This window comes from Taudactylus pleione, unplaced genomic scaffold (assembly GCF_031769625.1).
Source record: "Taudactylus pleione unplaced genomic scaffold, aTauple2 ptg000195l, whole genome shotgun sequence".
Classification (NCBI taxonomy): domain Eukaryota; kingdom Metazoa; phylum Chordata; class Amphibia; order Anura; family Myobatrachidae; genus Taudactylus; species Taudactylus pleione.
In genome coordinates this window covers 6,197,764-6,225,562 of record NW_028284597.1, presented here as the reverse complement: position 1 = coordinate 6,225,562, position 27,799 = coordinate 6,197,764, and the positions used below count along the sequence as shown (strand labels likewise).

The 27,799-nt window shown below is 48.4% G+C and overlaps 1 pseudogene; it reads right to left on the bottom strand.

The window, feature by feature from the left end:
• Positions 1-13,886: 13,886 nt before the first annotated feature.
• The window catches only part of LOC148518952 (F-box/LRR-repeat protein 8-like), a 71,268-nt pseudogene continuing 57,355 nt past the window's right edge, over positions 13,887-27,799 (bottom strand).

The window sequence follows — 27,799 nt, the reverse complement described above, 5'->3', positions numbered from 1 at the left end:
CCGGTCTCCCAGCGTCGGTAAAATGACAGGCTTCTAGAATTACACGCCTGTCATTTAACCCTCGCTGGGATAAAGCAGTCGGGAAGCCGGCCGTTGGGCTTATGTCCGCCGGCTTCCCGATTGCATACCCCCACGAGGGTACCTCTGACAAAATCACAGTGTACAGTACATCAGAGTATTAAATTAAATAAGCTCAAATAACAATTCAATGTATTACCAAATAATACAATCTACACAAAACTCATTAGTATGGGTATTTTTAGATATTTAAATACATTAGAGGTAATGTGTGGTATGTACTGTATTCAGACAGAATAGAGAGTGTTCAAATAACTTTACAGAAACGTTGGGAGAACTCGAATAAATTGCCATACTGTACATTAGTACATGCCTGGTGAAATTGTGCCTCTAGAAGGAGGTCATAATATAAATTGCATGAGAAACCCCTGTCTGCTGCCTATTAGTGTTTAAATGACCTTCTGCATTAAAAATGAAATTAATCTTTTTATAAATTGTTCTTTTTTCTCTCTTGTACTTTCACAGATTTCACTCATCGGGAGTACAGTACAACTGGTACAACTTGGCTGTCACCATCTACTCATGGGAATTCTGTAAATATTGACATAAGACTTTGTAAAAAATGTAATTATTTTATTTAACTGTATTTAAGTTGATTCTAGTTTATAACACCAATGCAAAATGTTATTGTGATTAGACAATTCCACTCATTATAAGTATTTTTGCGTAGTAAAAAATTCTATTCAATTTTAAAATTAATATTTGCCAAATATATCAAAATATTGGTGGGATAACACATATTTCCTATCACGGGCTACCCCTTTCTGCAATATATCCGGGCATCTGTAGTCACACTTCAGAGCCACCTTCATAAAACTTTATAGAGCTCTTGATATAGATATGTTAATCAGTCTCATGCTTTGCATCATCTTCTGTTCATTGGATTGTTTTTTTATGACAGTGAAACATCTTTCAGAAGGTTCAGGGGTTTTACGTTTCAGTGAAAGGTACATTTTTGTATACATTTTATATAACCTTTATTATATAGGAGCTTTTTTTCAGGCAAGAACATCAGTATATTGTAGCACGGTTTCCACATGCAGGATGGATCTGATCAAGAAAATAAATATGAATTCTGTTTATATAACTCTAGTTGTACAGTGATGATGAATGAAAGTTAAGAAACATTTAAACATTTAAAAAAAAAAAACTTTTGCTTTTTTTTCTATATAAAAAAAGGATTTTTCTTAATTTATAACAAAATCATATAGTGCATAGAGAAGACTGGTATCCATATAAAGTATCTATATACTGCATGAGGTGACACAATAACAGGGAGACCACAAACGTGGGATCTACCTGCAGTAGTTAATATTTACCCCAGAATGAACAACTCTGGTTGACACCTCTGTAGGTGGCGCAAAAAGCAGCATCCTGAGCCCCCTCGGTTTTGAGGTGCTGTAATGCCGAAATTGGGATTCACGGGTTGTCAATTATGTTAAAATGGCTGTGGTGCGGCCTTGAGGCCAAGTTGCAGCATTGAGGGCTGATGTGTATTTGGCTGAGGTGCGGCTTTGAGGCCGAGTTGCAGCATTGAGGACTGATATATACTTGGCTGAGGTGCGGCCTTGAGGCTGAGTTGCAGCCTTGATGGCTGATGTGCACCTGGCAGAGGTGCGGCCTTGGAGCCAAGTTGCAACCTTGAGGGCTGATGTGCACTTGGCAGAGATGCTGCCTTGGGGCCAAGTTGCAGCCTTGAGGGCTGATGTGTACTTGGCAGAGGTGTGGTCTAGGGACCAAGTTGCAGCCTTGAGGGCCGATGTGTACTTGGCAGAGGTGTGGCCTTGGAGCCAAGTTGTGACTGAGACAGTCGTGAGAGTCTTTTGGAAAGGTGTGGCCTTATGGCCATGGTGCGACTGAGACTATCGTGAAGGAGTATAGTTGGTAGACAGACGCCGCGATGTGACTGAGACTCCATGAAGTATATAGTAGGGGTGAGCGGGTTCGGATTTCTGAAATCCGAACCCCCCCGAGCCCCCCCGATCCGAGTCCGATCCGAGTCAGGCTCGACTTTTCCCGCCTGACTCGGATCTGAAATCGAGGCAAAACGTCATCATCCCGCCTTCCGAGTCTCGCGGGTTTTGGATCCTATATAAGGTACCCGCGTCGGCGCCATTTTCTCACTCGGCTGTGGACAGTGAAGAGGGAGGGTGGGAGTTAGGGCTGTGTAGTGTAGTGTAGTGTAGTGTAGTGCTGCTGTTGTCCACTACTTCAAAGTCCATAGGGGCTGGCTGTGTTGTGCTGTGCTGCTGTTGTTAATAGGGGCTGTGTCCACTACTTCAAAGTCCATAGGGGCTGGCTGGACTGTGTTGTGCAGTCAGTTCTCCATAGGGGCTGTGTCCACTCCAAAGTCCTGTGCAGTGTCCCAGTCCTAAAGGAGTGCTGTAGTGTTGTCCAGGGGGTGCTCTGTCCATCAGGGGTGCTCCCCCCAAGTGCTAAAAAAATAATATATTTTCTGTGTTTGTGAATTGTGTGCGCAGTAGCCGCACGTGCATCAACAAAGTAGTGCCAAGCGTGCGCTTGTGTCATAAGTAAAGGGCCGGCTGGCTTGACCGTTAAAGGGTGCTGTAACCCCCGAAAGTACACTCCAGTCCAAACAAAAAAAAAATTATTTTCTGTGTTTGTGAATTGTGTGCGCAGTAGCCGCACGTGCATCAACAAAGTAGTGCCAAGCGTGCGCCTGTGTCATAAGTAAAGGGCCGGCTGGCTTGACCGTTAAGGGTGCTGTAACCCCCGAAAGTACACTCCAGTCCAAACCAAAAAAAAAATTATTTTCTGTGTTTGTGAATTGTGTGCGCAGTAGCCGCACGTGCATCAACAAAGTAGTGCCAAGCGTGCGCCTGTGTCATAAGTAAAGGGCCGGCTGGCTTGACCGTTAAGGGTGCTGTAACCCCCGAAAGTACACTCCAGTCCAAACCAAAAAAAAAATTATTTTCTGTGTTTGTGAATTGTGTGCGCAGTAGCCGCACGTGCATCAACAAAGTAGTGCCAAGCGTGCGCCTGTGTCATAAGTAAAGGGCCGGCTGGCTTGACCGTTAAAGGGTGCTGTAACCCCCAAAGTACACTCCAGTCCAAACCAAAAAAAAATTTATTTTCTGTGTTTGTGAATTGTGTGCGCAGTAGCCGCACGTGCATCAACAAAGTAGTGCCAAGCGTGCGCCTGTGTCATAAGTAATGGGCCGGCTGGCTTGACCGTTAAAGGGTGCTGTAACCCCCGAAAGTACACTCCAGTCCAAACCAAAAAAAAAATTATTTTCTGTGTTTGTGAATTGTGTGCGCAGTAGCCGCTCGTGCATCAACAAAGTAGTGCCAAGCGTGCGCCTGTGTCATAAGTAAAGGGCCGGCTGGCTTGACCGTTAAAGGGTGCTGTAACCCCCAAAGTACACTCCAGTCCAAACCAAAAAAAAATTTATTTTCTGTGTTTGTGAATTGTGTGCGCAGTAGCCGCACGTGCATCAACAAAGTAGTGCCAAGCGTGCGCCTGTGTCATAAGTAAAGGGCCGGCTGGCTTGACCATTAAAGGGTGCTGTAACCCCCAAAGTACACTCCAGTCCAAACCAAAAAAAAATTTATTTTCTGTGTTTGTGAATTGTGTGCGCAGTAGCCGCACGTGCATCAACAAAGTAGTGCCAAGCGTGCGCCTGTGTCATAAGTAAAGGGCCGGCTGGCTTGACCGTTAAAGGGTGCTGTAACCCCCGAAAGTACACTCCAGTCCAAACCAAAAAAAAAATTATTTTCTGTGTTTGTGAATTGTGTGCGCAGTAGCCGCACGTGCATCAACAAAGTAGTGCCAAGCGTGCGCCTGTGTCATAAGTAAAGGGCCGGCTGGCTTGACCGTTAAAGGGTTCTGTAACCCCCAAAGTACACTCCAAACCAAAAAAATATATATTTTCTGTGTTTGTGACTTGTGTGCACTGTGGCTGCACGTGCATCAACAAAGGAGCAGCGCCAAGCGTGCGCCTGTGTCCCATAAGTAAAGAGCCGGCTGGCTCATTTCTTAAAGGGTGGTGTAACCCACAAAGTGCACTACTCTCCAGCAAAAATAAAAAAATATTTTCTGTGTTTGTGTGCGCTTTAGCCGCACGTATATATATCAATATAACATAAATGGAGGACCAAACTTTCTCTGATAAAAATAAAATAGGGAAAGATCAAGAACCACTTCCTACTAGTGCTGTTGCTGCTGCTGGGAGTTGTTCATCATCCCAGAGAGGAAGTAGGAACATCACTACTTTTACTAAACAATTGACCCTCCAACAGTCCCTAGCGATGAGGATGAAGTACGACAGCAGTCATCCTGAAGCAAAACGTATAACTGAGGCCTTGACTGCTATGTTGGTGTTAGACGTGCGTCCGGTATCCGACATTAGTGCAGTGGGATTTAGACAATTGATGGAGGTAGTGTGTCCTCGGTTCCAAATCCCGTCTAGATTCCACCTGCATCCTCAAAGCAGCAGCGACAAGCGTGCGTCTGTCTGTTAAAGGGTGGTGTAACTCACGAAGTGCTCCAAAAAATAAAAAACTATTTTTTTTATGTGTTTGTGACTTGTGTGCGATGTAGCCGCACTTGCATCCTCAAAGCAGCAGCGACAAGCGTGCGTCTGTCTGTTAAAGGGTGGTGACACCCACAAAGTGTGCTACACAAACAATAAAAATATTCTTCTTTTTTCTGTCTTTGTGAATTGTGTGGGCTGTAGCCGCACCTGCATCCTTAAAGCAGCAGCGACAAGCGTGCGTCTGTCTGTTAAAGGGTGGTGACACCCTCAAAGTGTGCTACACAAACAATTAAAATATTGTTCTTTTTTTTTCGGTCTTTGTGAAATGTGTGGGCTGTAGCCGCACCTGCATCCTTAAAGCAGCAGCGACAAGCGTGCGTCTGTCTGTTAAAGGGTGGTGACACCCTCAAAGTGTGCTACACAAAGAATAAAAATATTCTTCTTCTTTTTTCTGTCTTTGTGAATTGTGTGGGCTGTAGCCGCACTTGCATCCTCAAAGCAGCAGCGACAAGCGTGCGTCTGTCTGTTAGAGGGTGGTGTAACCCTCAAAGTGTGCTCCACAAACAATAAAAATATTCTTTTTTTTTTTCTGTCTTTGTGAATTGTGTGGGCTGTAGCCGCACTTGAATCCTCAAAGCAGCAGCGACAAGCGTGCGTCTGTCTGTTAAAGGATTACATCGGTGACAGCATCCAAGTAGGCATGTCAGACAGTCCGTACCTGTACTGGCAGGAAAAAGAAGCAATTTGGAGGTCCCTGTACAAACTGGCTCTATTTTACCTGAGTTGCCCCCCCTCCAGTGTGTACTCCGAAAGAGTGTTTAGTGCAGCCGGGAACCTTGTTAGCGAAAGGCGTAGGAGGTTGCTTCCACAAAATGTGGAGAAGATGATGTTCATAAAATGAATGATCAGCTCTTCCAGGGAGACCAGCCTCCAGAACGTACAGAGGGACCTGTGGTTCCAGCAGGGACGAATTAATACTCTGTGAGGATGAGGATGTATATAACACTGAAGAGGGTGAGGAATCTGTGGATGAGGAGGATGAGGACAACTTCTTGCCTCCGTAGAGCCAGTTTGTGCAGGGACAGATTAATTGCCAGCTTGTTTTGTGGGGGCCCAAACGAACCAATCATTTCAGCCACAGTTGTGTGGCAGACCCTGGCGCTGAAATGATTGGTTTGTTAAAGTGTGCATGTCCTGTTTATACAACATAAGCCTGGGTGGGAGGGCCCAAGGACAATTCCATCTTGCACCTCTTTTTTTTCTTTGCATTATGTACAGTTTGGGGCCTAGTTTTTCAATGCCATCCTGTCTGCCACTGCAGTTTCACGCCTAGATGGGTCACGTGTTTGTGCCGCCCACTCGTGTCGCTTAGCATAGTCATCCAGCTACCTCGGTGCAACCTTTTGGACATAAAAACACTATTGTGAGGTGTGAGGTATTCAGAATAGACTGGAAATTAGTGGAAATTAAGGTTATTGAGGTTAATAATAGCATAGGAGCAGAAAAACCTACAAATTCTGTGATTTTAGCTGTTTTTATGCTTTTTTTCAAAAAAATACAGATCCAAAACACAAAACCCAGAACCCAAAACACGGAAGGGTGGTTTTGGCAAAACCAATCCAGATCCAAAACACGAAGAAAGATCCAGATCCAAAACCAAAACACAAAACACGAAAAGTGGCCGGTGCACACCCCTAGTATATAGGTAACCGGATGTCGCTGTGCAGCGGAGGGAGTGGTGATGGTAAATAACAAAGTTCACTCAGACGCTGCAGTGTGGCTGAGACAAACGGTAACGGATACACTGTAGGTTATGGCAGACACTATTGTGCGGCTGGTCTTGCCGTAATGTAATATTGCCGAGGTGGTATGACAAAGTCCACTCAGACGCAGCAGTGTGGCTGAGACGGCTAGGAGACAGACTGGACAGAAGGAGCAGGAACACAACACGAGGATGAATTCCACACACAGGAACCGGAAAACACGTACAGGATCCTATAATCGGCATCAGAGCAGAGAACCAGCAGTGGTGAAAAAGGAAGAAGATCCAATCGAAGCAAGGCAGAGGAGACGGGGCAGTCAGGTGGGAGGACCTCACAGAGTAGCAGTCTGGCGTCCTCGTCTCCTAGCAACAGGCGTGAGAGAACCGCCGGGAGCACTGATGTCAAACAAGATGCTACGTCGGCTTGTGACAGTTTCTCAGTACCGACATCTTTTTTCTGAGTACCAACACCCTGTTTCTTTTGTTTGAGTACTGGAACTGTTTTCTGAGTACCAACACATTTTTTCCGAGTTCTAACTCTTTTTTTCTTAATACTGACACCCTGTTTCTGAGTACTGACATCCTCTATTTCTCAGTACCGACACCTTTTTTGTGAGTCCCGGCACCTTTTCTGTGGATCAGCACTTATTTTTTGAGGTAGGCACCTTCTCCTGAGTACCGATAACCTTTTTCTCAGCACCGACACCTTTTTTGTGAGTCCCGGCACCTTTTTCTGAGGACCGCCACCTTTTTATGAGAGCTGGCACTTTTTCTGTGGGTCGACGACTTTTCTGTGGACCGCTCCCTCTTTCTGAGTACTGGCACTGTTTCTGAGGACTGGCACCTTTTTCTGAGTACTGATACCCTTTTTCTGTGGACCGGCACCTTATTTCTGAGGCAGGCTCCTTTTTTCTGAGTACTGATACCCTTTTTCTGTGGACCAGCACTTTTTTCTTAGTACCAACACCATTTTTCTGACCACCGGCACCTTTTTTAAGCTCCAAAGTTAGATTCTTAAGCTTTTATTCAATACCCCAAACAGATTCACTAGGGTGGGTGAGTTGCCAATATCCTTTGCAAACATATTGCGTACTAATACTAGTGTACTGATTACTAATCCGCTGTCAATATTATTTTATTTTTTATTTTCATTTTGTTTGAATAAAAAATACTTTAATTTTAACATTAATTCAATTCAAGTACATCATTTATTAAAGCTGATGTATAGCTGGTAAATATAATCTAGGTCCTGAGCGGAAAAGGTCAAGAACAACTTATGTATATTAATGTTTAAGAGCGCTGCTATCACTTAGAATCATTTTGTAGATTAACTGTCATTTTTCCATTAAATGCCAGTGACAGACAATGGGTTTTGTTTGCATATTTAAATAATGATTTCCACGTGCATTTCAAAGATAGAAGTGGTGTATGTTCACGCTCAAGAAACATTACCCCATCCTGAACGATCCTTAATAATTGCCTTATTTCAGCTTTAATAATTTTATGGTTATTTAAGATTGGCGCTAAGCAAATTATTTATATTCAGACTTGTAATTAAGCTCTGAATAATGTCCTTGATCATAATAATACCTGTTTTCATGTGCGGAGTGATGTACATTTAGTACACAGTTTCCGTAATGAATGACTGTTTGAATGAACAGGGCAAATCTTTGCCTCTCTTGCAAATTAGCTTCTGGTCACCCAGAATATTAGTATGAGACAAGACTCCTCATTTCAGCACACCCAGCCTCGCTAATATTCTCAACAATGAAAAAAAAGACATAAAAAGCATTTTGTCATCGTAATGGTGCAGGTGATTCTCGGTATCCATACATAAATCAGAAATGAGCATATCATTCTATTAAATAGTTTTTTCCCACTGAATAATTTCAAAGAGAAGGTAAAAACCTATCCCAAAAGGATAATTATTTTAGCATTTGTCAGCAAAATGTCCGCAGCAACATGCTGTTAGTTTATAGGCTTTGCATAATACCACAATCATCGATGTACCTGGACAATGTCACCAGCAAACAATGTGTGGAGAGTCACTTCAGAATTCCAGGCGTTTCATGCAAATGACTTACACTGTCTTTCAGAACTAAATGCAACATACAGAACTGGTGTTTGCGCTAGAGATGTGCTATTTCCCTGAAAAACTAACACAACCAAATTTTGCCGGTTCTGAGTCGAATTGAATACCATCTCCACCCGGCTCGGGTCTGCTGTAAGTTTGGACCTCGGATTTAAAAACAGAATCTCCGGTTTTGGATTGCATGTAGACAGGTCCAAATTACATGATTTTAGCTGTTTACTGTACTGTATATTGATTTTAAAGAAATCCAAAACTGAATATGAATCAAAACACTTCAGGGTGGTCTTGCCAAAACCAAAACAATAACATTCGAGGGTGGTTTTGCCTTAATCAAAACCAAAACACGACGGTCCACACACATCTCTAGTTTGCTCACATGACATGTATGATCCATAAGCATAGTGTCAGCATAGCATTCCAACAGTATAGTGACCTGCTTTAAAAATATCTGCAAAAATATATAATTTTCATTTAGTTGTGAGTGAAAAAATCAGAGATGTGCGCTGACCCCCATATTTTGATTTTGGTTCTAATTAATCGCCATATTTTGGTTTTGCCAAAACCACCCTCACGTGTTTTGTTTTTTAATCTGTATTTTTTCAAAAATAATAAAAACAGCTAAAATCACATAATTTGATCCAATTTTTGTTCCTACAGTATTATTAACCTCAATAACATTCATTTCCAGTCAATTTTGACCACCTCACAGCTTACAATATTTTCACTTTCACCAATATAGGCCAAAGGCTGCAGCGAGCTGGCTGGCTAAACTAAGTGTCAGCGCAGCGACACAAACACACAGCAGTTTAAAAGAATATAGGACATCTATGAAGCAGTGGCAGACAGGATGGCAGTTTAATAAACTGTAAAAATGTTTGTCGTCTATACAATAAGACAGTCACCAATGCACCAAACAGCGCATAATGCATAGAAAAGAGCTGCAAGATGGAATTGTCCTTGGGCCCTCCCACCTACCCGTATGTTGTATATTAAAAAGGACATGCATAGTTTAACAAACCAATCTTTTAAGCGACAGGGGCTGCCACTTTTGTGGCTAAAGTGATTGGTTTGTTTGGGCCCCCACAAAACAAGCTAACAATGGGCAGCTTGGAGTGTTGTTAATGATGGGATTAAGGCAGCTAACAGTGTTGGTGTTAATAATGGGCTTAAGGCATCTGAGCTAACAGTGGTGGCAATGATCTCTACATTGGCAAGATGTCATCTGTCACGATCCGGGCGGCGTTGCCACGGAGCACTGGGACCTGACCTGTCCGGGCGCTCTGGCAGGGTCCTTCCTGCGGTGGCACCTGGAGGTGATCCGGGCGCTGGGGGGCTGATGGCAGCGGACCTCTGTGTTCGCCGGCGGCCGCTGGGCGCCGCCAGCTTGCGGCAGACACGTGACCTGGGGGTAGCCTATCCCATCCCTGCTTTGCTCCTGAGCTCCAGCCAATCCCTGCACAACCCATGGTACTTAAGGGTGCCTTGCACACTCTTTCCTTGCCAGTGCAACGTCATACACAGCGTGAGCTGTGTGTTAGTTCCTGAGCTCCCGTCCGCTGCAGGTTGTCACAGTCTGCCTGCATTCGCAGTTCAGCTCCAGCTTGTCTTCCGCTGTCCCCAGTTCAAGTGTGTCGCTCTCTGTTCCTGCTCCCCAGGAGGGCCCGCCGTCCCCGAGACTCTGGTCCTAGTTCTCCACTCCGGTGCCCGGGTCCGACGAACCTTCGCTTCTGCAGCACCTGTCCGGATCTTCTTGTCGTCTCATCATTCATGATTCACACCCCCTTGAAACCGGCTTCCTTCCAGTACCAGCAAACCGGTCCACTGACGTCCTCTGTCTCCACACCGGCTCCTAACCCAGACCCAGCCGTGACATCATCATTGTTATCCTCACCCTCATCAATGTTTACATCATTTTCACCCAATATGAACTCATCCCTGCTGGAAATCACCATTACAGAAGTTTCTGTACTTTGACATAATTGCCGGTAAAGGGCTTACTTGTGGAATTTGTAGTTCATTTTGATGAACATCATCTTTTCCACATTTTGAGGACGTAGCCTCCTACGCCGATCACTGACAATTTTCTGCTGAAAACTATGGAGCTCACGCAGACCTGCACGCTAGATGCGTTCGCTCGCACCCAGCATATGCAAATCCGGCACACACCCAGCAATGCAGACGATCGCACGGCAAGGCATAAGCACGCCCACTATGTCTTGGCATGCAATCACTTCGTGTATGCAGATGACCACCAGCCTGTCTTAAGATGCCCACTTGCGCACGTCATCTCCAGGAAGTGCATGAAAACATTGGTACTTCACCCACCATACGATTCGATCGCAGCGCTTGAGGTTGACTATACTCTGCCGCAAGCACTGCAAGTACTTCAGTGTGAAATACAACCAAGTACATGTACTATGACGCTGCCACCACCCAAAAATGACCTCCTGTCACTCACTCTGCAGGGTTGTCTATGCACAGCGAGCGAATGCTTCCTGATCTCTCGCAGTGGTTCGCACAAGCGCATTGTGATTCATACGCATATGCAGAAAGCAACAATCGGCCAGCTACGAGTGAACGCATTCTAGCGAGCGGGTCTGAATCAGGTCCTATTTCTGGATAAACCCTGTAGGGTGGGCAGCTTAAGTAAAGCAAAGCCAGTTTGAACAAGGGCCTCCAAATTGCCTTTTTTCCTCCCAGTAGTAAAAGGGACTATCTGACATGTCTATTTGTACATTATCATTAAAATAATCCTCCACCATACTATGGATGGTGAACATATCAGATTGTGTTATGGTAGAGGTGTCACTAATTTTGGACAACTCTATTAGACTTGACCAGATATCAAAATATTGTGTTGACTCATCCACATCACCAGTGGGTCTCTTGAGAAAGTTAATTTTTTTTCTGGCAGCCGCAGTTACCGGAGAAACTGAAGGAGAATATGTTGTTGTGTTATGTGCCACTTGAGTTGACAACTTGCTCATCAGGAGCTCTTTGCAACTTTTAAGATCTGTGTCAGTTGGAAAAAAGACTTGACATACCACTTAAAACTAGGATCAAGCACATCACTAAAATGTAGTGATCCAATTTCAAGATGTTGACAGCCGTTGGATCCTGGTGAAATGAATAAAAGACTTGAACTACAAGTCCGACATACTTAGCAGAATCACTTTGTTTCATCTCCTCCTTCAGTTTCTCAAGCTGTTTTTCCAAAAGTCTAATTAGGGGAACCACCTGACTGAAGCTGGCAGAGTCTGCACTCACTTCACAGGTGACTACTTTGAATGGTTTCAGCACCTTGCAAAACACGAAAAGTATTCTTCACTGCGCTGAACAAAAGTACATTCCCCCTCCTCTCCCTATATCATGGCTTGTTGTTTAGGTTTGGGTGGCTTGTTGCTGTTCCTCTATTTGCTGAGCATATAAATGGTGGAATTCCACCTTGTTACTGCCTCTTGCTTCAGTTGGTGGCATGGCAGATTGAACTTTTCTTGCAGCCGCTGCAATCTTCTGCATGTGGTTGCTGAATGGCAAAAATGTCCCCAGATTTTTCGGGCCACAGACAGCATCTCCTGCACACCCCTGTCATTTTTTTTCAATTCTGCACCACTAACTTGATTGTGTGAGCAAAACATGGGACGTGTTTGAATTCACCCAGCTGTAATGCTCTCACAATATTTGTGGCATTATCAGAAATGACAAATCCTGAGGATAGTCCAAGGGGTGTAAGTAATTTTGCTATGACATCCCTTGATGTTTTTAACAGATTGACACTGGTATGCCTCTTATTGAAGCAGGTGATAGAGAGTAGCCTGCTTGGGAGTGAGTTGGTATTTTGTGCTACCTACTGCTGATGCTGCTGCTGCTGAAGAAAATACACCCACCCAGTGGGCTGTCACAGTCATATGATCTTTCGTTTACCCAGTACCGCTTGTCCACATATCTGTCAAGTGGACAATTGGTACAATGGCATTTTGTAGGCCAAGAATTGCTTATTTTAACGCCCTGGCGCAGGCAAGGAATTGCTTTTCTGGTAAAACGGAACAAAGATGGAATCTGGTAGTAGGGACACAAGACCTCTATTAACTGTTTAAAACAAGAAGCATTAATGGAAGATATTTGAAGATCTAATACTAGCATAGCTGTCATGGCTTCAGTGATCCACTGTGCAACTGGGTGACAGCTCTCATACTTTCTTCCTTTTGCAAAGGATTGTTTAACAGTCAACTGTTTTCTTGGTCCCCTTCTGGGATGAAGATCCACCCCCAGCAGCAGCAGCAGCATCAGGCCTAGTGCTCAAGGATTCTCCTGAGGAATCCTGGACGCAGTTAGCTTTAGCAAATTGGATGCAGGATAAGCTCTGATCATTATTGAGGAGATTGATGATGAAGGTGTTAGCAGTGGAGATTGCAGGTGCTGGGATCTAGTAGAGAGATGGGAGCTAACTGACGTCGGACTGCTTGTTATTACTTTAGCAGAATTTCCAGATTTTGCCAAAAACTTGTCATGAACATGCTGCAAATTATGTAGCAGAGAAGAGGTTCCTAGATGATTAACATGCCTACTTCTTTGGCTTTACAAATATTACAGATGGCTTGACAACTGTTGTCAGGATTTGGGCAAATATAATTCCACACATAAGAGGTGGATTTTTTTGTCATCTGGGAATTGGTATGAAATACAGCCAGCCGCATGGCCTGCGGTTCGATGCCCGGCAGCCCGACACTGGAACAGATCCTGGCAGCGGCAGCCCGACAGTGCTGGAAATCCCGATCGTCGTAAGGTAAGTAATGACTAGCCTAACCCCTCTAACCCTAACCCTCCTTAGGGGTGCCTAACCCTAACCTCCCCCCCAAGTGCCTAACCCTAATCCCCCCTGTAAGTGCCTAACCCTAACCCCTGCTTCCCCGCTGCCTAAACCTAAGTCCCCCAGGGGGTGTCTAACCCTAAGTCCCCCCGGGGGGTGCCTAGCCCTAAGTCCCCCGGGTGCGCTAAATCTAACCCTCCCCCCACGGCTGTCCACTCGCGGCACCCAGCATCCCTTCGATTGGGATGCCGGGCGCCGGTCAGAACGGCATCTACATCTAGATGCTGGGCATTTCACCCTCGCCGGGATATGACAGTCGGTAAGCCAGCTGTCGGTATAATGTCAGCCGGCTTCCCGATTGCATCCTGTCATATGCCCAGGCATGACAATGGCCTTCTACTTATCATCGGTAAGAACTGCTTCCACTGGTGCCTCATTTACACAAATAACATCCTCATCATTAACATCCTTCGTAATGGTGTCAGCTGCACAAATATCCCCCTCATCCTGTTGCACTTGCTCAGAAGCATCCTAAATTTCTATGTCAGCATCTTTACTTGTGCCGCTCATCACCCACCTTGACAGAAGGTGGAGAAATGGTGGAAGGAGGCTTCTTTACGTGTCCTGTATCAGAAAGATCAGACACCCTTAGACTCCTGAGCTGAGACTGCTGGAGGAGGTTTTCTGTATTACCAGCTTCCTCAGAGTCTGTAGTGACTGCTGACAAAATGCAGATGATTGTCATTTTGTTTTTCATTGCTGAGTTGTAATGTGGCCACAGCGATATTTAGTTTTACGTTTCATGGGGGTTTTCCATGCTGGGACCGTGTGGTCAAACTCCAGATCTACAGACAGAGAGAGGTGGCATTGACAGAGTGCTCCCCAAACTTTATAAGAGACAGTAAGAGTGTATTTGTCTAAATGTCTTTCTGGCTTCATTAGTTCTTGAAATATGTCTTTCTGATAGACTAGCACTAAAGACACCTAAAACAGACAATTTAGGACACACTATCAGAATGTCAAGGAGTGACCTTGCAAACTAACGTTCTATCATTGATGTACAAACTATGGAGGTTTGGACTCCCAGTAACAATAATTGGGCTCCCAGTAGCAATACGTCTTGTAAAACCATCAGTTAGAGTATATGGGAGTTTACATAAGTCAACATGGTGGAGGTATATGTGACATTCCTTCCGGCACAGCTCCATAATGCTGTCCAGGATTTCCAGACCAGAGTAGAACAAAGGGTTCTCCCCACAACAAATGATGGTCATTTGCCAGCTGAGTAAGCCTGCTTTCCTTGGCCAATTGAATCACGTTTTTTCATGATGCTTCTTTAGATTGATCAAACTAAATCTTTAGCTGTCTAATCTGGCCAATAAAATGCTGCAGAGTCCCAAGGTATAAAATCTCTTCTTCGGTTTCCCATCTTTTAATAAAGGGAAAATACAAGGTTTAATTAATGTTCAATTTGGAACAAAAAGTAATTAATGCACTGCATATTTTCTTCAAACTAGCAACACCAGAAATGTTTTTACCATCATAAAAAACCTTAAAGAAACCATTTATTTAATATGTTTTTTTAAAAATTGTTATTTGTGGTTGTCAATATTTTTTAGTATCTATACATTCTATTAAATAAAATCTCTGGTAGGCGTCTGTCTGTTTGTTTGGGCGAATCTCGAGAACAACTGGATGGATTTTGATGCAGTTTTTACTATTCTATAGCACATTTGTCATGGAAGATTTAGGTGTATGAAATATTAATGTATGACAAAAGGGAGCTAAGCAGAGACCATTTTAGTGAAGTAAGTCAATGAAAAAACGGACATCCGAGCGCTTTCTTGGCTTCTGCTGCCTAAACCATTAAAGACCTATCACAATGATGGACTTCATTTTATACCATGTAGAGACTGATACGTATTACAGGTTGAGTCTCCCATATCCAAATATTCCGAAATACGGAAATGACCTGCAGGCTGTGTGTATAAGGTGTATATAACACATAAATGCATTCTGTGTGTATATTTGGGTCCCATTTCCAAGACATTTCATTATAATATGCAATTATTCCAAAATACGGAATATTCAGATATCCAAAATACCCCTGGTCCCAAGCATTTTGGATATGGGAGACTCAACCTGTATCCGGTTTCCCCAGAACAATTGTTGTAAGCCCTATTTACTGATACAAAATTTAAGTGTTTCCCTTTTCTTACCGTTTCTATTTCATTTATGTGAAAAACATTTTTTTAATTTCAAACAAGTCCAATTCCCGGTGGTAAGAGTCTGCTTTGGCATGGCAATAAATAAAGCACAGGGACAGACACGTAACGTGGCTGGAGGTGACCTGAGTGGAGACTGTTTTCCTCCCAATCGGGGCGAACTGTCAATAACCATCGACAGCTCGCCCCCTAGGGTGCGAGACCCGTAGAGCCGGCTCCAACGTGCGCATGCCCAGTAGGCAAACATCGACTCGGTTGCGATCGCTCAGCGCTTGCGACCGGGTCTGAATAAGACCCTACATCTTTTTGTTTAGACGTCAGGAGGAAAAACAACTATTGTCATCTACAAGGCAATCTTATAAGACCATGGTTAAAAAAGACTATCACCGTAAATTCAAAATTTCTCCAGTGTGAAGCCTGGGCGGGTCACTAGTATCCTTTAAAATAATGCATGTTTTGGAATATTTCTGAATTGACTCAGTTTGACTCACAATACTATATCGAAAAAATAACAGACATCCTATTTTCCTTTATACAATCATCTATGATAAATCTGCTTCTCATCACAACTTTTCTTCAGAATGTTCTTATTTTGGGACTCTCTCAGGCTCTCACTCAATGTCTGTGCCAGTAACAGGTGACACCTCCCAGGAAGCCTACTTGATAAATGGCCAAAACTTTCCTTAGTTCCTATGCAGGGGGAGGGAGAGAAGGTGGGGTTCAATTTTATGGCCAATATGTTGTATAAATGAAAATAATCCCAATACTAATGAGGGAGGTCAGTGCCGTAATCAGTGTTTTATCCTTAATTGAGGTGATTACTGATATACTCTAATATTAAAAAATAATGTAACCACAGTGCAAATTGGTTTCATAAAAAGCCTCACCTAGCCAATGATTAATAGGGAAACCTGCCATAAATATAATAAATAATATTCTGATGTGAATGAAATAGTGAAATCACCCCCTCATTTCCCTTATATCAGTCATGCCGGAGACAACAGGGACCACAAACCAGAAATAACCAGCCTTGGCCTGTCTGGTGAGGTGTCTGTGAGGTCATGCTGTGATGTCATAATGGTAACTGCCTATACCAGTGCTTTGCTGTTGCTGCCTCTCTCACACACAGCCAGGACACTGACATGACACAGCACAGGGTGACTTGTTTGGATGTATCTGCAGACTTGGAGGGTGACTAACCTACTATATGAGCTTAAGGACAGGACAGTATCGGATAAAAACAAAGTCTCCCACCTTCTGGGACAATGCCACCTGCAACTGCATCTAGGACCTCTGATTGGAGGACAATGGTGAGTGCTGTTTGGATAGGACTGTGTGTTCGGTATGCAGTCGGGAAGCCGGCGGACGTAATCCCGACAGCCGGTTTCCCGACTGCTTTATCCCGGCAAGGGTTAAATGACAGGCGTCTAAATCTAGACGCCTGTCATTTTACCGACACCGGGAGACCGGCACCCGGCATCCCGATCGAAGTGATGCCGGGCGCCGTGCGCGGATAGCCGCGGGGGAGCGTATTAGGTTTAGGGCTCCCAGGGGGGATTTAGGGTTAGGCACCCCCCGCAGGAGGTTAGGATTAAGATAGGGGAAGGGAGGGTTAGGCACCCCTGGGGGGACTTAGGGTTAGGCACTCCCCGGGGGACTTAGGTTTAGGCGGCGGGGAAGGAGGGGTTAGGTTTAGGCACTTAGAGGTGGGATTAGGGTTAGGCACTGGGGGTAAGGTTAGGGTTAGGCACCCCTAAGGAGGGTTAGGGGGCGAGGTTAGGTTAGTTAATACTTACCTTGGGGCGATCAGGATTTTCAGCTATGTCGGCCAGCCGCTGTCGGGATTTGAACCGCAGGATGCATAATTCATACTGATTTTGTGTGTTCCTAATTATATTCATTAGGCTCCATCTCCTATATCCCACTATATTGTGACTGTTACATCTTGATTTATGGCGGTGATTCAGCTTAGGATGGAATTGCAAATCTGCATGCAAGGATCTGTGCAATTCTGTCCTTGCTAATATGCAAATGCAGCAGGAGGTGTCTGACACCCCCTGTTACATTTGTGATCCCAGCAGGTCGCAGGCTGGGATCACCATCACGACCATCGGTCACGATGGTAGACGGCGCCGGGCCACTGGCCAGCTGAGTAAGCTTTAGGTTACGTAGTCTGGCTAGCTTGGAGAGGCCAAGAAACTGCATCTGTAGATGCAGATCCTGGCCTTGCCAATCTCAGAAAACTGGGACGATACGCCCCGGTTTATGGAAATGCCAGCCGCCCCCGCACCACCCCTTAAATGCCTCTGTCTGTCAATCAGGCAGAGGTATAGCAGGGGCTGTTTGCAATCACACAGGACCCGTACTGCACATTCACAGGACAGGTCCTGAGCACCCCCAGATTCCCGATTCCCCCTATGTGCAGAGCTGTGAGAGAATGATATTAAGCTTTAGCCAGGTTTGTTTTTATCCTAGACTATCATGAATACATGTTACATCTATTAGGCACATCCATTAGGTGTGAGCTTACCACAAATCTCGCACTTGCAGGGTATTTCCCGCAGGTGCAAGATTTTTGGTATTCAATTATGTGCAGGGTTTATTTTTTGGTTTTCTATTGCGCCTCCAGAGCAGGTTTCATTTTTCCGAAAATACTTATTTTAAGGAAAAATTGGCGACACTTGCTTTGAACCCCTTTAGACGCCACCCTCCCCCGACCTCCTCCCCCTGTGACTAATTAGGCAATTGGAACTTTCCAATTAGCTGTCCTCCTCCTCCATCTCTTCTCCAGCGTCACAGACAGCTTCCATAGACCGGGCACAGGACAGGTACTACTAACCCCACATCCCACCTCCACTAACCCTACACCCCAGTACCCATAACTCTGCACCAGATCCCCACACACTACAGTACCCATAACCCTGCACCCCAGTACCCCTAACTCTGCACCAGATCCCCACACACACTACACTTCCCCTAACCCTGCACCCCAGTACCCCTAACTCTGCACCAGATCCCCACACACACTACACTTCCCCTAACCCTGCACCCCAGTACCCCTAACTCTGCACCAGATCCCCACACACACTATACTTCCCCTAAACCTGCACCCCAGTACCCCTAACTCTGCACCAGATCCCCACACGCACTACACTAACCCTGCACGCGCTCCCTACAAACACACAATACTATCCCTAACCCTGCACCCACTCTCCACACACACTACACTACCCCTAACCCTGCACCCCATTACCACTAACCCTACACTCGCTCCCTGCACACACTACACTATCTCCAAACTTGCACCCGCTCCCCACACACACTACCCCATAGTCTCACACACACACTGCCCCATAGCCTCACACACACACACACACTGCCCCCATAGCTGCCCCCATAGCCTCACACACGCGCTGCCAACATAGCCTCACACACATACTGCCCCCATAGCCTCGCACACATGCTGCCCTCCTTAACCTCACACTAACCCTACACTCGCTCCCTGCACACACTACACTATCTCCAAACATGCACCCGCTCCCCACACACACTGCCCCATAGTCTCACACACACACTGCCCCCATAGCCTCACACACACACACACTGCCCCCATAGCTGCACCCATAGCCTCACACACACGCTGCCCACATAGCCTCACACACATACTGCCCCCATAGCCTCGCACACATGCTGCCCTCCTTAACCTCACACACACGCTGCCCCCATAGCCTCACACACACTGCCCCCATAGCCTCACACACGCTGCCCCCATAGTCTCACACATACAGTACTGCACTAATAGCCTCACACACATTGCTCCCATAGCCTTACACACGCTTTCATCATAGTCTCACACATACAGTACTGCCCTAATTGCCTCACACACACTGCTCCCATAGCCTTACACATGCTTTCCTCATAGTCTCACACACACACTGTCCCCATAGCCTCACACACAGGCTGTCCACATAGCCTCACACACATTGCCCCTATAGCCTCAAACACACGCTGCCCCCATAGCCTCACACACGCTGTCCTCATAGCATCACACACACACACTGCGCACATAGCCTCATAGCCTCACATACACACTGCCCGCATAACCTCACACACATGCTGCCCCCATAGCCTCACACACATGCTACCCCATAGCCTCACACACACGCTGCCCCCATAGCCTCACACACACGCTGCCCCCATAGCCTCACACACACACTACCCCATAGCCTCACACACATTGCCCCCATAGTCTCTCAAACACACTGCCCTATAGCCTCACACACACACACTGCCCCCATAGCCTCACACACATTGCCCCCATAGCCTCATGCACATGCTGCCCCATAGCCTCACACACGCTGCCCAATAGCCTCACACACATTCTGCCCCCATAGTCTCTCACACACACTGCCCCATAGCCTCACACACACACTGCTCCCATAGCCTCACAAACACGCTGTCCCCATAGGCTCACACACACACTGCCCCCATACCCTCACACATATTGCCCCCATAGCCTCACACACATTCTGACCCCATAGCCTCACACACAGGCTGTCCACATAGCCTCACACACATGCTGCCCCATAGCCTCACACACACTGCCCCCATAGCCTCAAACACACACTGCTCCCATAGCCTCACAAACACGCTGTCCCCATAGCCTCACACACACTGCCCCCATAGCCTCACACACACACTGCCCCCATAGCCTCACACACACACTGCTCCCATAGCCTCACAAACACGCTGTCCCCCTGTCCCCATATCCTCACACACATACTGCCCCCATAGCCTCACACATACGCTGCCCCCATAACCTCACACACGCTGCCCCCATAGTCTCACAGAAACAGTACTGACCGAATAGCCTCACACACACTGCTCCCATAGCCTTACACATGCTTTCCTCATAGTCTCACACACACACGGTCCCCATAGCCTCACACACAGGCTGTCCACATAGCCTCACACACATTGCCCCTATAGCCTCAAACACACGCTGCCCCCATAGCCTCACACACGCTGTCCTCATAGCATCACACACACACACTGCGCACATAGCCTCATAGCCTCACACACACGCTGCCCCCATAGCCTCACACACACACTGCCCGCATAACCTCACACACATGCTGCCCCCATAGCCTTACACACATGCTACCCCATAGCCTCACACACACGCTGCCCCCATTGCCCCACACACACGCTGCCCCCATAGCCTCACACACACACTACCCCATAGCCTCACACACATTGCCCCCATAGTCTCTCAAACACACTGCCCTATAGCCTCACACACACACACTGCCCCCATAGCCTCACACACATTGCCCCCATAGCCTCATGCACATGCTGCCCCCATAGCCTCACACACGCTGCCCAATAGCCTCACACACATTCTGCCCCCATAGTCTCTCACACACACTGCCCCATAGCCTCACACACACACTGCTCCCATAGCCTCACACACGCTGTCCCCATAGCCTCATACGCATTCTGACCCCATAGCCTCACACACAGGCTGTCCACATAGCCTCACACACATGCTGCCCCATAGCCTCACACACACTGCCCCCATAGCCTCACACACACACTGCTCCCATAGCCTCACAAACACGCTGTCCCCATAGCCTCACACACACTGCCCCCATAGCCTCACACACACACTGCCCCCATAGCCTCACACACACACTGCTCCCATAGCATCACAAACACGCTGTCCCATAGGCTCACACACACACTGCCCCCATAGCCTCACACACATTGCCCCCATAGCCTCACACACATTCTGACCCCATAGCCTCACACACAGGCTGTCCACATAGCCTCACACACATGCTGCCCCATAGCCTCACAGCCACTGCCCCCATAGCCTCACACACACACTGCTCCCATAGCCTCACAAACACGCTGTCCCCATAGCCTCACACACACTGCCCCCATTACCTCACACACACACTGCCCCCATAGCCTCACACACACACTGCTCCCATAGCCTCACAAACACGCTGTCCCCCTGTCCCCATATCCTCACACACATACTGCCCCCATAGCCTCACACATACGCTGCCCCCATAACCTCACACACGCTGCCCCCATAGTCTCACAGAAACAGTACTGACCGAATAGCCTCACACACACTGCTCCCATAGCCTTACACATGCTTTCCTCATAGTCTCACACACACACTGTCCCCATAGCCTCACACACAGGCTGTCCACATAGCCTCACACACATTGCCCCTATAGCCTCAAACACACGCTGCCCCCATAGCCTCACACACGCTGTCCTCATAGCATCACACACACACACTGCGCACATAGCCTCATAGCCTCACACACACGCTGCCCCCATAGCCTCACACACACACTGCCCGCATAACCTCACACACATGCTGCCCCCATAGCCTTACACACATGCTAACCCATAGCCTCACACACACGCTGCCCCCATTGCCCGACACACACGCTGCCCCCATAGCCTCACACACACACTACCCCATAGCCTCACACACATTGCCCCCATAGTCTCTCAAACACACTGCCCTATAGCCTCACACACACACACTGCCCCCATAGCCTCACACACATTGCCCCCATAGCCTCATGCACATGCTGCCCCCATAGCCTCACACACGCTGCCCAATAGCCTCACACACATTCTGCCCCCATAGTCTCTCACACATACTGCCCCATAGCCTCACACACACACTGCTCCCATAGCCTCACACACGCTGTCCCCATAGCCTCATACACATTCTGACCCCATAGCCTCACACACAGGCTGTCCACATAGCCTCACACACATGCTGCCCCATAGCCTCACACACACTGCCCCCATAGCCTCACACACACACTGCTCCCATAGCCTCACAAACACGCTGTCCCCATAGCCTCACACACACTGCCCCCATAGCCTCACACACACACTGCCCCCATAGCCTCACACACACACTGCTCCCATAGACTCACAAACACGCTGTCCCCATATCCTCACACACATACTGCCCCCATAGCCTCACACATACGCTGCCCACATAGCCTCATACACGCTGTCCTCATAGCCTCACACACATGCTGCCCCATAGCCTCACAAACACTGCCCCCATAGCCTCACACACACACTGCTCCCATAGCCTCACAAACACGCTGTCCCCATAGGCTCACACACACACTACCCAATAGCCTCACACACATTGCCCCCATAGCCTCATACACATGCTGCCCCCATAGCTTCTCACACACTGCCCCATAGCCTCACACACATTCTGCCCCATAGTCTCTCCCACACATTGCCCCATAGCCTCACACACATGCTGTCCCCATATACTCACACACACTGCTCCCATAACCTTACACACGCTGTCGTCATAGCATCACACACACACACTGCCCACATAGCCTCATAGCCTCACACACACACTGCCCGCATAACCTCACACACAAGCTGCCCCAATAGCCTCACACACATGCTGCTCCATAGCCTCACACACGCTGCCCCCATAGCCTCACACACACACTGCCCCCATACCCTCACACACACACTGCTCCCATAGCCTCACAAACATGCTGTCCCCATAGCCTCACACACACACTGCCCGCATAACCTCACACACTTGCTGCCCCCATAGCCTCACACACATGCTGCTCCATAGCCTCACACACGCTGCCCCCATAGCCTCACACACACGCTGCCCCAAAGCCTCACAAACACGCTGTCCCCATAGGCTCACACACACACTGCCCCCATAGCCTCACACACATTGCCCCATAGCCTCATACACATGCTGCCCCCATAGCTTCTCACACACTGCCCCATAGTCTCTCTCACACACTGCCCCCATAGCCTCACACACATGCTGTCCCCATATCCTCACACACATGCTGTCCCCATATCCTCACACACATGCTGTCCCCATATCCTCACACACATGCTGTCCCCATAGCCTCACACACATACTGCCCCCATAGCCTCACACACGCAGCCCCCATAGTCTCACACATACAGTACTGCCCTAATAGCCTCACACACACTGCTCCCATAGCCTTACACACACATTCTTCATAGTCTCACACACACTGTCCCCATAGCCTCACACACAGGCTGTCCACATTGCCTCACACACATTGCCCATATAGCCGCAAACACACGCTGCCCCCATAGCCTCACACACACACACTGCGCACATAGCCTCATAGCCTCACACACACGCTGCCCCCATAGCCTCACACACACGCTGCCCACATAGCCTCACACACATACTGCCCCCATAGCCTCGCACACATGCTGCCCTCCTTAACCTCACACACACGCTGCCCCCATAGCCTCACACACACTGCCCGCATAGCCTCACACACGCTGCCCCCATAGTCTCACACATTCAGTACTGCCCTAATAGCCTCACACACACTGCTCCTATAGCCTTACACACGCTTTCCTCATAGTCTCACACACACACTGTCCCCATAGCCTCACACACAGGCTGTCCACCTAGCCTCACACACATTGCCCCTATAGCCTCAAACACATGCTGCCCCCATAGCCTCACACATGCTGTCCTCATAGCATCACACACACTGCGCACATAGCCTCATAGCCTCACACACACGCTGCCCCCATAGCCTCACACACACACTGCCAGCATAACCTCACACACAAGCTGCCCCCATAGCCTTACACACATGCTACCCCATAGCCTCACACACATTCTGCCCCCATAGTCTCTCACACAGACTGCCCCATAGCCTCACACACACACTGCTCCCATAGCCTCACACACGCTGTCCCCATAGCCTCATACACATTCTGACCCCATAGCCTCACACACAGGCTGTCCACATAGCCTCACACACATGCTGCCCCATAGTAGCCTCACACACACTGCCCCCATAGCCTCACACACACACTGCTCCCATAGCCTCACAAACACGCTGTCCCCATAGCCTCACACACACTGCCCCCATAGCCTCACACACACACTGCCCCCATAGCCTCACACACACACTGCTCCCATAGCCTCACAAACACGCTGTCCCATAGGCTCACACACACATTGCCCCCATAGCCTCACACACATTGCCCCCATAGCCTCACACACATTCTGACCCCATAGCCTCACACAAAGGCTGTCCACATAGCCTCACACACATGCTGCCCCATAGCCTCACACACACTGCCCCCATAGCCTCACACACACACTGCTCCCATAGCCTCACAAACACGCTGTCCCCATAGCCTCACACACACTGCCCCCATTACCTCACACACACACTGCCCCCATAGCCTCACACACACACTGCTCCCATAGCCTCACAAACACGCTGTCCCCCTGTCCCCATATCCTCACACACATACTGCCCCCATAGCCTCACACATACGCTGCCCCCATAACCTCACACACGCTGCCCCCATAGTCTCACAGAAACAGTACTGACCGAATAGCCTCACACACACTGCTCCCATAGCCTTACACATGCTTTCCTCATAGTCTCACACACACACTGTCCCCATAGCCTCACACACAGGCTGTCCACATAGCCTCACACACATTGCCCCTATAGCCTCAAACACACGCTGCCCCCATAGCCTCACACACGCTGTCCTCATAGCATCACACACACACACTGCGCACATAGCCTCATAGCCTCACACACACGCTGCCCCCATAGCCTCACACACACACTGCCCGCATAACCTCACACACATGCTGCCCCCATAGCCTTACACACATGCTACCCCATAGCCTCACACACACGCTGCCCCCATTGCCCCACACACACGCTGCCCCCATAGCCTCACACACACACTACCCCATAGCCTCACACACATTGCCCCCATAGTCTCTCAAACACACTGCCCTATAGCCTCACACACACACACTGCCCCCATAGCCTCACACACATTGCTAGCCTCATGCACATGCTGCCATAGCCTCACACACGCTGCCCAATAGCCTCACACACATTCTGCCCCCATAGTCTCTCACACACACTGCCCCATAGCCTCACACACACACTGCTCCCATAGCCTCACACACGCTGTCCCCATAGCCTCATACACATTCTGACCCCATAGCCTCACACACAGGCTGTCCACATAGCCTCACACACATGCTGCCCCATAGCCTCACACACACTGCCCCCATAGCCTCACACACACACTGCTCCCATAGCCTCACAAACACGCTGTCCCCATAGCCTCACACACACTGCCCCCATAGCCTCACACACACACTGCCCCCATAGCCTCACACACACACTGCTCCCATAGACTCACAAACACGCTGTCCCCATATCCTCACACACATACTGCCCCCATATCCTCACACATACGCTGCCCACATAGCCTCATACACGCTGTCCTCATAGCCTCACACACATGCTGCCCCATAGCCTCACAAACACTGCCCCCATAGCCTCACACACACACTGCTCCCATAGCCTCACAAACACGCTGTCCCCATAGGCTCACACACACACTACCCAATAGCCTCACACACATTGCCCCCATAGCCTCATACACATGCTGCCCCCATAGCTTCTCACACACTGCCCCATAGCCTCACACACATTCTGCCCCATAGTCTCTCCCACACACTGCCCCATAGCCTCACACACATGCTGTCCCCATATACTCACACACACTGCTCCCATAGCCTTACACACGCTGTCGTCATAGCATCACACACACACACTGCCCACATAGCCTCATAGCCTCACACACACACTGCCCGCATAACCTCACACACATGCTGCCCCAATAGCCTCACACACATGCTGCTCCATAGCCTCACACACGCTGCCCCCATAGCCTCACACACACACTGCCCCCATACCCTCACACACACACTGCTCCCATAGCCTCACAAACATGCTGTCCCCATAGCCTCACACACACACTGCCCGCATAACCTCACACACTTGCTGCCCCCATAGCCTCACACACATGCTGCTCCATAGCCTCACACACGCTGCCCCCATAGCCTCACACACACGCTGCCCCATAGCCTCACACACATTGCCCCCATAGTCTCTCAAACACACTGCCCTATAGCCTCACACACACACACTGCCCCCATAGCCTAACAAACAATGCCCCCATAGCCTCATGCACATGCTGCCCCCATAGCCTCACACACGCTGCCCAATAGCCTCACCCACATTCTGTCCCCATAGTCTCTCACACACACTGCCCCATAGCCTCACACACATGCTGTCCCCATATCCTCACACACATACTGCCCCCATAGCCTCACACATACGCTGCCCACATAGCCTCATACACGCTGTCCTCATAGCCTCACACACATGCTGCCCCATAGCCTCACACACACTGCCCCCATAGCCTCACACACACTGCCCCCATAGCCTCACACACACACTGCTCCCATAGCCTCACAAACACACTGTCCCCATAGGCTCACACACATTGCCCCCATAGCCTCACACACATTGCCCCCATAGCCTCATACACATGCTGCCCCCATAGCTTCTCACACACTGCCCCATAGCGTCACACACATTCTGCCCCATTTTCTCTCCCACACACTGCCCCATAGCCTCACACACATGCTGTCCCCATATACTCACACACACTGCTCCCATAGCCTTACACACGCTGTCGTCATAGCATCACACACACACACTGCCCACATAGCCTCACACACACTCTGCCCCCATAGCCTCACACACACACACTGCCCGCATAACCTCACACACATGCTTCCCCATAGCTTCATACACATGCTGCTCCATAGCCTCACACATGCTGCCCCCATAGCTTCACACACACACTGCCCCAATAGCCTCACACACACACTACCCCATAGCCTCACACACATTGCCCCCATAGTCTCACAATCACACTGCCCCATAGCCTCACACACACACACTGCCCCCATAGCCTCACACACATTGCCCCCATAGCCTCATGCACATGCTGCCCCCATAGCTTCACAAACACACTGCCCCATAGCCTCACACACACACTGCTCCCATAGCCTCACAAACACGCTGTCCCCATAGCCTCACACACACTGCCCCCATAGCCTCACACACACACTGCCCCCATAGCCTCACACACACACTGCTCCCATAGCCTCACAAACACGCTGTCCCCCTAGCCTCACAAACACACTGCCCCCATAGCCTCACACACACACTGCTCCCATAGCCTCACAAACACGCTGTCCCCAAAGCCTCACACACACTGCCCCCATAGCCTCACACACACACTGCCCCCATAGCCTCACACACACACTGCTCCCATAGCCTCACAAACACGCTGTCCCCATAGGCTCACACACACACACTGCCCCCATAGCCTCACACACAT